Below are 9171 nucleotides of genomic sequence, written 5' to 3'. Positions count from 1 at the left end.
CCCCTGCATTAGCCGGCAGATTCTCAACCACTGCGCCACCAGGGAAGCCCCTTGAATAGTTTTGTATTTAAAGTTTGTCTGTGGGGACTTCCCTGGTGACGCAGTGGTTAAGAGTCCGCCTGCCAATGCAGGGGACACGGGCTCGAGCCCTGGTCCGGGAAGCTCCCACATGCCGCAGAGCAACCAAGCCTGCGCGGCACAACTACTGAAGCCTGTGCGCCTAGAGCCCGTGCTCGCCCACAAGAGAAGCCACCGCAATGAGAAGCCAGTGCACCGCAACGAAGAGTAGCCCCGCTCGACGCAACTAGAGAAAGCCCACATGCAGCAACGAAGACCCAACGCAGCCAAACTTAAATTAAAAACTAATATAAAATTTGCCTCTGAATAACTTTGAGTGAATTTGGTATAAGTTGTAAAGTTTGCATCTACATTCACTTCATTCCAAATGGTTTCCAATTAATTGTTCCTTAACTACTTTTAGAAAAGTTTTGGGATAGAGACTCCATTTTAGTTTGAATTTCCAGTTTAATGGATTCAGCAGTCCTGTCAGTAGGGCACGCTGCCTCCAGTGACCTGTGAGGGAGGCGCGGCCTGCACTTCCTGCACTGACCACAGGGTGGCGGCGAGTTCGCCTCTCTGACCCACAGCGCATGCTCGTTCCGTGCAAACTCGATTGTGAGGTCAGCTGAGAGGAGTTGAGCCTCCTCAGGCGCGAGGGCGGGGGCGGGGGCGGGGGACTTCGGGTAGGACGCCAGGCTCAGCGTCTCTGCTGAGAGGAGCTCGGTCTCCATCTCCTTAGGACTCGCTGGGGTTTCGGCTTCAGGACAAAGTGGGGCTGCGTCCACGCTGACTAGGGAGCTAGGTTTCCTGAGGACCCAGGTGATGCCTGAGGAAAAGGTGAAGAGACGGTGAGGAAAAGTGGGGACAAGCTTCCTGTGGGCGACTGACCGTTGAGGGGGTCCGTCTTCGTGTGAGCGAGGGAGGGCTTGGCGTGGAAAGCTGGGTTTTTGGTCAGGTTTGTGTGCAGGGTAGCCAGCGTGAGTTATGGGGCGTCCAGTTTTCCCAGCACCATTTATCGTGGGGAGTGTCGTGCTCCTTGGTGTGTCCTTGGTCCCTGTGTCATAAATTCACCGACCCCGTCCGTGTGGGTTGAATTCTGGTCTCTCTGTCCTGTTCCTCTGGTCCCTGTGCCCGTTTTGAGCCAGTTCCACGCTCTTTTGGTGACTGTAGCTTCTCAGCAGAGTGTGACGTCAGGGAGGGAGATGCCTCCAGCCCGTTCTCTTTTTTCAGGGTTTCTTTGGCTATTTGGGGTCCTTTGTGGTTCCCCACAGATATTAGGAGGATTTGCTCTATTTGGGGGGAAAATACCATGGAAGTTTGGGAGGGATTGCATTCACTGTGTCCACTGCTTTGGGTAGCATGGATGTTTTAACAATATTAATTGTTCCATTCCATGAGAACAGGATATCTTTAGATTTATTGGTGTGTTTTGCAATGTCTTCATCAATGTCTTCAAGTTTTCAGTGTGCAGGTCTTTCACCTCCTTGGTTGACTTTATTCCCAGGTATTTTGTTCTTTTTGATGCAGTTGTAAATAGGGTTGCTTTCTTTCTCTTCCTGATGGTTCATTATTAGTGTTTAGAAATGCAACTGGTTTCTGTGTATTGATTTTGCAAATTTACTGAATTTATTTATTAGTTCTAATCGTTTTTTTGTGGAATGAAGTGGAAAATTGGAATTCAAAAATCCCACTGTTTCTACCATATCCAGGTCGTCCACAACACGGAGGACAGCGGCTCCTAATATTACCTTCCCATAGTGCCTCTAAATGACATGTGGACTTTGGGTGAACTGGATCTGGGTAAGGCTTGGCTTCTATATGGAAGTTTGATGTTTTCTCTGCTTTTCTGGCATGCTGTTGACATACATGATGTTTTGAAAAGTAATTGACTTTCCAGTAATTTCAAACATACAACTTTACATACATAAAAACAAGTCTTGTACCTTGATTAAATATACTCCTAAATATTGATGTTGACATTATTACAAATGGAATTGTTCTCAGAAATTCTTTTTCAGATTATTTTTTGCCAGCGTATGCATATAAGATAGATTTTCATGAATTGATATTTTGTTCTATAACTTTGCTTATTACTTAGTTGATTAGCTCAAATAATTTCTTTGCTGATTATAGGTAGTTTTATATATAAGATGATGTGACCTATCTTCCGTGAAGAAACACGGTTTTAATTTTTCCATTCACCCATGGATGCCTTTTATTTCTTTCCTCAAGATTCTGGGTAGAACTTCCAGTACACTATTGAGTAACGGTGATGAAGGGCAGCTTCCTGGCCCTCTTCATGATTTCAGGAGTAACTATTTCTGTCTTTAACATTGAGCATCATGCTGTCTCCACATCACAGGTATGTGAAAGACAACAACTGTCGTCGCATCACAGGTATGTGACAGCCCCCAGGTCTCTCCCCATCGCTGGTGTTTGACAGTCCCTATCTCTCTCCCCATCACAGGTGTGAGATATCCACCAGCTCTCTTACCATCACAGGTGAGTGACAGATCCCAGCTCTGTCCCAGTCACAGGTGTGTGACAGCCCCCAGCTCTCTCCGCATCACAGGTGAGTGACAGTCCCAGCACTCTCCCCATCACAGGTATGTGACCTTCCCCAGCTGTCTCCATATCACAGGTGCGTGACAGCCCCAGCTCTCTCCCCATTAAAAGTATGTGGAAATATGTATGGAAATATGTTAATATAAATGTTTCAGACATTACATGAAATTTCTAAAAATCTTATATTTGTATTTGTATGGAAATAAGTATGGAAATATGTTAATATAAATGTTTCAGACATTACATGAAATTTCTAAAAATCTTATATGTTCTGGTATAATGTTATAAGTAATAATCCTAGTTATTACTTTAAAATGTATATCTCAGAAATAACTAATTTTCTTGTCAACTGCAAAAAAAAAAAAAAAAAGAATGCAGCCTAGGAGCAAACCTTTATTGTTTAATATACAGTTAACACTACTTAACTGCACATGTGATTTTCTGTCAATAAAGCAATGAGCATGAAAAAAAAAAAAAAAAAAAAAAAGTATGTGACAGCCCGCATACCTCTCCCCATCACAGGTGAGTGACAGCCCCCAGCTCTCTCCCCATTACAGGTATGTGACAGCCCCCAGCTCTCTCCCCATCACAGGTGATTGAGAGCCCCCATCTCTCTCCCCATCACAGGTCAGTAACAACCCCCAGCGCTCTCCCCATCACTGGTATGTGACAGCAACCAGCTGTCTCCGCCTCACAGGTGCGTGACAGCCCCCAACTCTCTCCCCATCACAGGTATATGACAGGCCAGAGCTGTCTCCATATCACAGGTATACGACAGCCCCCAGCTGTCTCCCCATTATAGGTGACAACCCCAGCTGTCTCCACATAACAGTTATGTGACAACCCCAAGCTCTATCTCCATCACAGGTGTGTGAATTTCCCCAGCTGTCTCCATATCACAGGTGCGTGAGAACTCCCAGCTCTCTTCCCTTCACAGGTGGGTGACAGCACCAAGCTCTCTCCCCATCCCAGGTGAGTGAGAGCCCCCATCTCTCTCCCCATCACAGGTGTGTGACAGCCCCCAGCTCTCTCCACATCACAGGTGAGTGACAGCCCCCAACTCTCTCCCCATCTCAGGTATCTGAGAGCCCCCAGGTCACTCCTCGTCACAGGTGCCTGACAGCCCCCACCTTTATCCCCATCACAGGTATGAGTCAGCCCCCAACTGTCTCCACTTCACAGGTAACTGAAAGACACCAGCTGTCTGGGCATAACAGGTATGTGACAGACAGCAGCTTTCTCCACATCACAGTTGTGTGACAGCCCCCAGCTCGCTCCCCATCAGAGGTGTTTGACAGTCCCCATCACTCTTCCCATCACAGGTGTGTGACCGCCCCCAGCTCTCTCCCCGTCCCAGGTAAGTGACACCCCCCAGCTCTCTCCCTATTACAGGTGTGTGAAAGCCCGGAGCTCTCTCCCCATCACAGGTGAATGACAGCCCCCAACTCTCTCCCCATCACAGGTATGTGACACCCCTCAGCTCTCTCCCCATCAGAGGTGTGTGACAGCCCCCAGTTGTCTCAGCATTACAGGTATGTGGCAGTCCCCATCTCTCTCACCATTACAGGTGTGTGACAGCCCCCAGCTCTCTCGCCATCACAGGTGAGTGACAGACACCAGCGCTCTCCCTATCTGAAGTACATGACAGCCCACAAGTGTCTTCGCATCACAGGTCCCTGACAGCCCCTAGCTCTCTCCACATCTCACATATGTTACAGTCCCCAGCTGTCTCCACAGCACAGGTATGTAACAGCCACCAGATGTCTACGCATCACAGGTATGTGACAACCCCCAGTTCTCTCACCATCACAGGTGTGTGACAGCCCCTAGCTGTCTCAGCATTACAGGTATGTGACAGTCCCCATCCCTTTCCCCATCACAGGTTTGTGACTGTCCCCAGCTATCTCCGCATCACAGGTGCCTGACAGCCCCCAACTCTTTCTCCATCACAGGTAAGTGACAGCCCTAAGCTGTCTTGCTATCACAGGTATGTGACAGCTGCCAGCTCTCTCCCCATCACAGGTGTGTGACACCCCCAGCTCTCTCCCCATCACAGGTGAGTGACAGCTCCCAGCTCACTCGCCATCTCATGTATATGAGAGCCCCCAGCTGTCTCCGCATCACAGGTGAACGACAGCCCCCAACTCTCTCCCAATCACAGGTATGTGACAGCCCCCAGCTGTCTCCGCATCTCAGGTATGTGAAAGCCCCCAGCTCTCTCCACATCACAAGTGTTTAACGGTCCCAATCTCCCTCATACAGGTATGTGACAGCCCCCAGCGGTCTCCTCATCACAGGTGCCTGACAGCCCCCAGCTCTCTTCCCATCACAGGTATGTGACAGCCCCCAGCTCTCTCCATATCATAGGTGTTTGACAGTCCCCATCTCTCTCCCCATCACAGGTGAGTGACAGCCCCCAGCTCTCTCCCCATGATAGATATGTGACAACCCACGCTGTCTCCGCCTCCCAGGTGCGTGACAGCCCCCAACTGTCTCCCCATTATAGGTATGTGATAGGCCCCAGCTGTCTCCACATCACAGGTATGTGACAAGCCCGAGGTCTCTCCCCATCACAGGTGTGTGCCGTCCCCAGCTCTCCCCATATCACAGGTGCGTGACAACGCCCAACTCTCTCCCCTTCACAGGTGGGTGACAGACCCCAGCTCTCTCCCCATCACAGGTGAGAGACAGCCCCCATCTCTCTCCCCATTACAGGTGAGTGACCGCCGCCAGCTCTCTCCACATCACAGGTATCTGAGAGCCCCCAGCTGTCTCTGCATCACAGGAGCCTGACAGGTCCCAACTCTCTCCCCATCACAGGTATGTGACATCCCCCAGCTGTCTCCACATCACTGGTGCCTGACAGCACCCAACTCTCTCCCCATCACAGGTATGTGACAGACCCCAGTATCTCCACATCACAGGTATGTGACAGCCACGACTTGTCTCCACATCACAAATATGTATGAGCCCCATCTCATTCCCCATCACAGGTATTTGACAGTCCCCATTCATCTCCCCTTAACAGGTGTGTGACAGACCCCAGTATCTCTATATAACAGGTATGTGACAGCCACGACTTGTCTCCGCATCACAAATATGTGTGAGCCCCAGCTCATTCCCCATCACAGGTATTATACAGTCCCCATCCATCTCCCCTTAACAGGTGTGTGACAGCCCCCAGCTCTCTCGCCATCAAAGGTGAGTGACAGCCCCCAGCTCTCTCCCCATCACAGGTTAGTGAGAGCCCCCAGTTGTCTCAGTATCACAGGTATGTGACTTTCCCCATCTCTCTCCCCATCACAGGTGAGTGACAGCCCCAAGCTCTCTCCACATCACTTTTGTGTGACAGCCCCCAGCACTCTCCCCATCACAGGTGTTTGACAGTCCCCATCTCTCTCCCCAACATAGGTGTGTGAATGTACCCAGCTCTCTCCTCATCACAGGTATATAACAGCCCCCATCTCTCTCCCCATCACAGGTGAGTGACAGCCCACAGCTATCTCCCGATCACTGGTATGTGACAGCCCCAGTTGTCTCCGCATCACAGGTGCGTGACAGCCCACAGCTCTCTCCCTATCACAGGTATATGACAGCCCCCAGCTCTCTCCCCATCACAGGTGATAGACAACCCCTATCTCTCCTCCCATCACAGGTGAGTAACAGCCCCCAGCTCTCTCCCCATCACAGGTATGTGACAGCCACCAGCTCTCTCCATATCATAGGTGTTTGACAGTCCCCATCTCTCTCCCCATCACAGGTGAGTGACAGCCCCCAGGTCTATCCCCATGATAGATATGGGACAACCCACGCAGTCTCCACCTCACAGGTGCGTGAAAGCCCCCAACTGTCTCCCCATTATAGGTATGTGATAGACCCCAGCTGTCTCCACATCACAGGTATGTGACAAGCCCGAGGTCTCTCCCCATCACAGGTGTGTGCCGTCCCCAGCTCTCCCCATATCACAGGTGCGTGACAACGCCCAACTCTCTCCCCTTCATAGGTGGGTGACAGCCCCCAGCTCTCTCGCCATCAAAGGTGAGTAACAGCCCCCAGCTCTCTCCCCATCACAGGTTAGTGACAGCCCCCAGGTGTCTCAGCATCACAGGTATTTGACGGGCCCCAACTCTCTCCCCATCACAGGTGTGTGATAGACCCCAGATCTATCCCCATCACAAGTGAGTGACGTCCCCTGGCAGTCTCCCCATCACATATATGTGACAGCCCCCAGCTGTCTACACATCAAACGTGCATGACAGCCTCCAACTCTCTCCCCATCACAGGTATGTTACTGATGCCTGCTGTCTCCACAACACAGGTATGTGAGAGCCCCAGCACTCTCCACATCACAGGTGCGTGACAGCCCCCAGCTCTCTCTGCATCACAGGTATGTGAAAGAAACCAGCTGTCTCCGCATCACAGGTATCTGACAGTCCCCATCTCTTTCCCCATCACAGGTGTTTGACAGACCCCAGCGCTCTCCCCATTTCAGGTGAGTAAGAAATCCCAGCTCTCTCCCCATCACAGGTATCTGAGAGCCCCCATCTGTCCCCGCATCACAGGAGCCTAACAGCCCCCAACTCTCTACCCATCACAGGTATGTCACAACCGCCATTGTCTCCACAGCACAGGGATGTGACAACCACTAGCTGTCTCTGTATCATAGGTATGTGTGAGCCCCCAGCTCTCTCCTCATCACAGGTGTGTGACAACACCCAGCTGTCTCCACATCACAAGAATGTGAGAGCAGCTACCTGACTCCGCATTAAAGGTATGAAACTGGCCCCAGCACTCTCCCCATCAGAAGTGTTTGACAGTCCCCATCTCTTTCCCCTTCACAAGTGAGTGACAGCCCCAAGCTCCTTTCCCATCACAGGTGTGTGACATCCCACTGCTCTCTCCCCATCCCCGGTGAGTGACAGCCCAAAGCTCTCTCCCAATCACAGCAGTGTGGCAGTCCACATCTGTCTTAGAATGACAAGCAAGTGACAATCCCCATCTCTCTCACCATCACAGGTGTGTGACAACCCCAAACTCTCTCCCCATCACCGGTGAGTTACAGCCCCCAGCTCTCTCCCCATCACAGGTATGTGACAGCTCCCCGCTGTCACAGCATCACAGGTATGTGACACCCCTCAGCTGTCTCAGCATCACAGGTAAGTGAGTGTCCCCATCTCTCTCCCCATCACAGGTGTGTCACAGCCCCCAGCTCTCTCCCCATCACAGGTGAGCGACGGCCCCCAGCTGTCTCCACATCACAGGTGTGTGACAGCCCCCAGCTGTATCCGCATCACAGGTGCCTGAAAGCCCCCAACTCTCTCCCCATCACAGGTATGTGACAGCCCCCAGTTGTCTCCACATCACAGGTATGTGACAGACCCCAGCTCTCTCCCCATCACAGGTGTTTGACAGTCCCCATCTCTTGCTCCATCACATTTGTGTGACAGCCCCCAGCTCTCCCTCCATCAAAGGTGTGTGACTGTCCCCATCTATCTGCATATCACAGGTGCGTGACTACGCCCACCTCGCTCCCCTTCACAGGTGGGTGACAGCCCCAAGCTCTCTCGTGATCACAGGTGTGTGACAGCCCCCAGATCTCTACCCATCAGAGCTATTTGACATCCCCCAGCTGTCACTGCATCACAGTTGCCTGACAGCCCCCAGCTTTCTCCCAATCACAGGCATGTGACAGCCCCCTGCTTTCTCAGCATCACAGGTATGTGGCAGTCCCCATCTCTCTCCACATCACAGGTGTGTGACAGCCCTCAGCTCTCTCCCCATCTCAGGTGAGTAACGGCTCCCGGCTCTCTCCCCATCACTTGTATGTGACAGCCCCCAGCTGTCTCCGCATTAAAGGTGCCTGACAACCCCTCAACTCTCTCCCCATCACAAGTATGTTACAGCCGACAACTGTCTCCACATCACAGGTATGTGACAGCCACCAGGTCTCTCCCCATCGCAGGTATGTGATAGCCCCCAGCTCTCTCCCCGTTATACGTATGTGACAGCCCCCAGCTGTCTCCACATCACAGGTATGTGACAACGCAAAGCTCTCTCCCCATCACATTTGTGTGACCGTCCCCAGCTGTCTCCATATCACAGGGGTGTGAAAGGACCCCGCTCTCTCCCCTTCACAGGTGGGTGACAGCCCCCAGCTCTAGCCCCATCAAAATTGATGGACAGACCCCATCTCTTTCCACATCACAAGTGAGTGACAGCCCCAAGCTCTCTCCCCATCACAGGTGAGTGATGGCCCCCAGCTGTCTCCCCATCACAGGTATGTGACAGCCCCCAGCTCTCTCTGCATCACAGGTATGTGAACGAAACCAGCTGTCTCCGCATCACAGGTATCTGACAGTCCCCATCTCTTTCCCCATCACAGGTGTTTGACAGACCCCAGCTCTCTCCCCATTTCAGGTGAGAAAGAAATCCCAGCTCTCTCCCCATTCCAGGTATCTGAGAGCCCCCATCTGTCCCCGTATCACAGGAGCCTAACAGCCCCCAACTCTCTAGCCATCACAGGTATGTCACAACCGCCATTGTCTC

The sequence above is a fragment of the Balaenoptera physalus genome, assembly GCF_965194825.1.
Source record: "Balaenoptera physalus genome assembly, contig: HAP1_SCAFFOLD_806, whole genome shotgun sequence".
Lineage (NCBI taxonomy): Eukaryota > Metazoa > Chordata > Mammalia > Artiodactyla > Balaenopteridae > Balaenoptera > Balaenoptera physalus.
Note: the sequence above shows the minus strand (reverse complement) of the source record.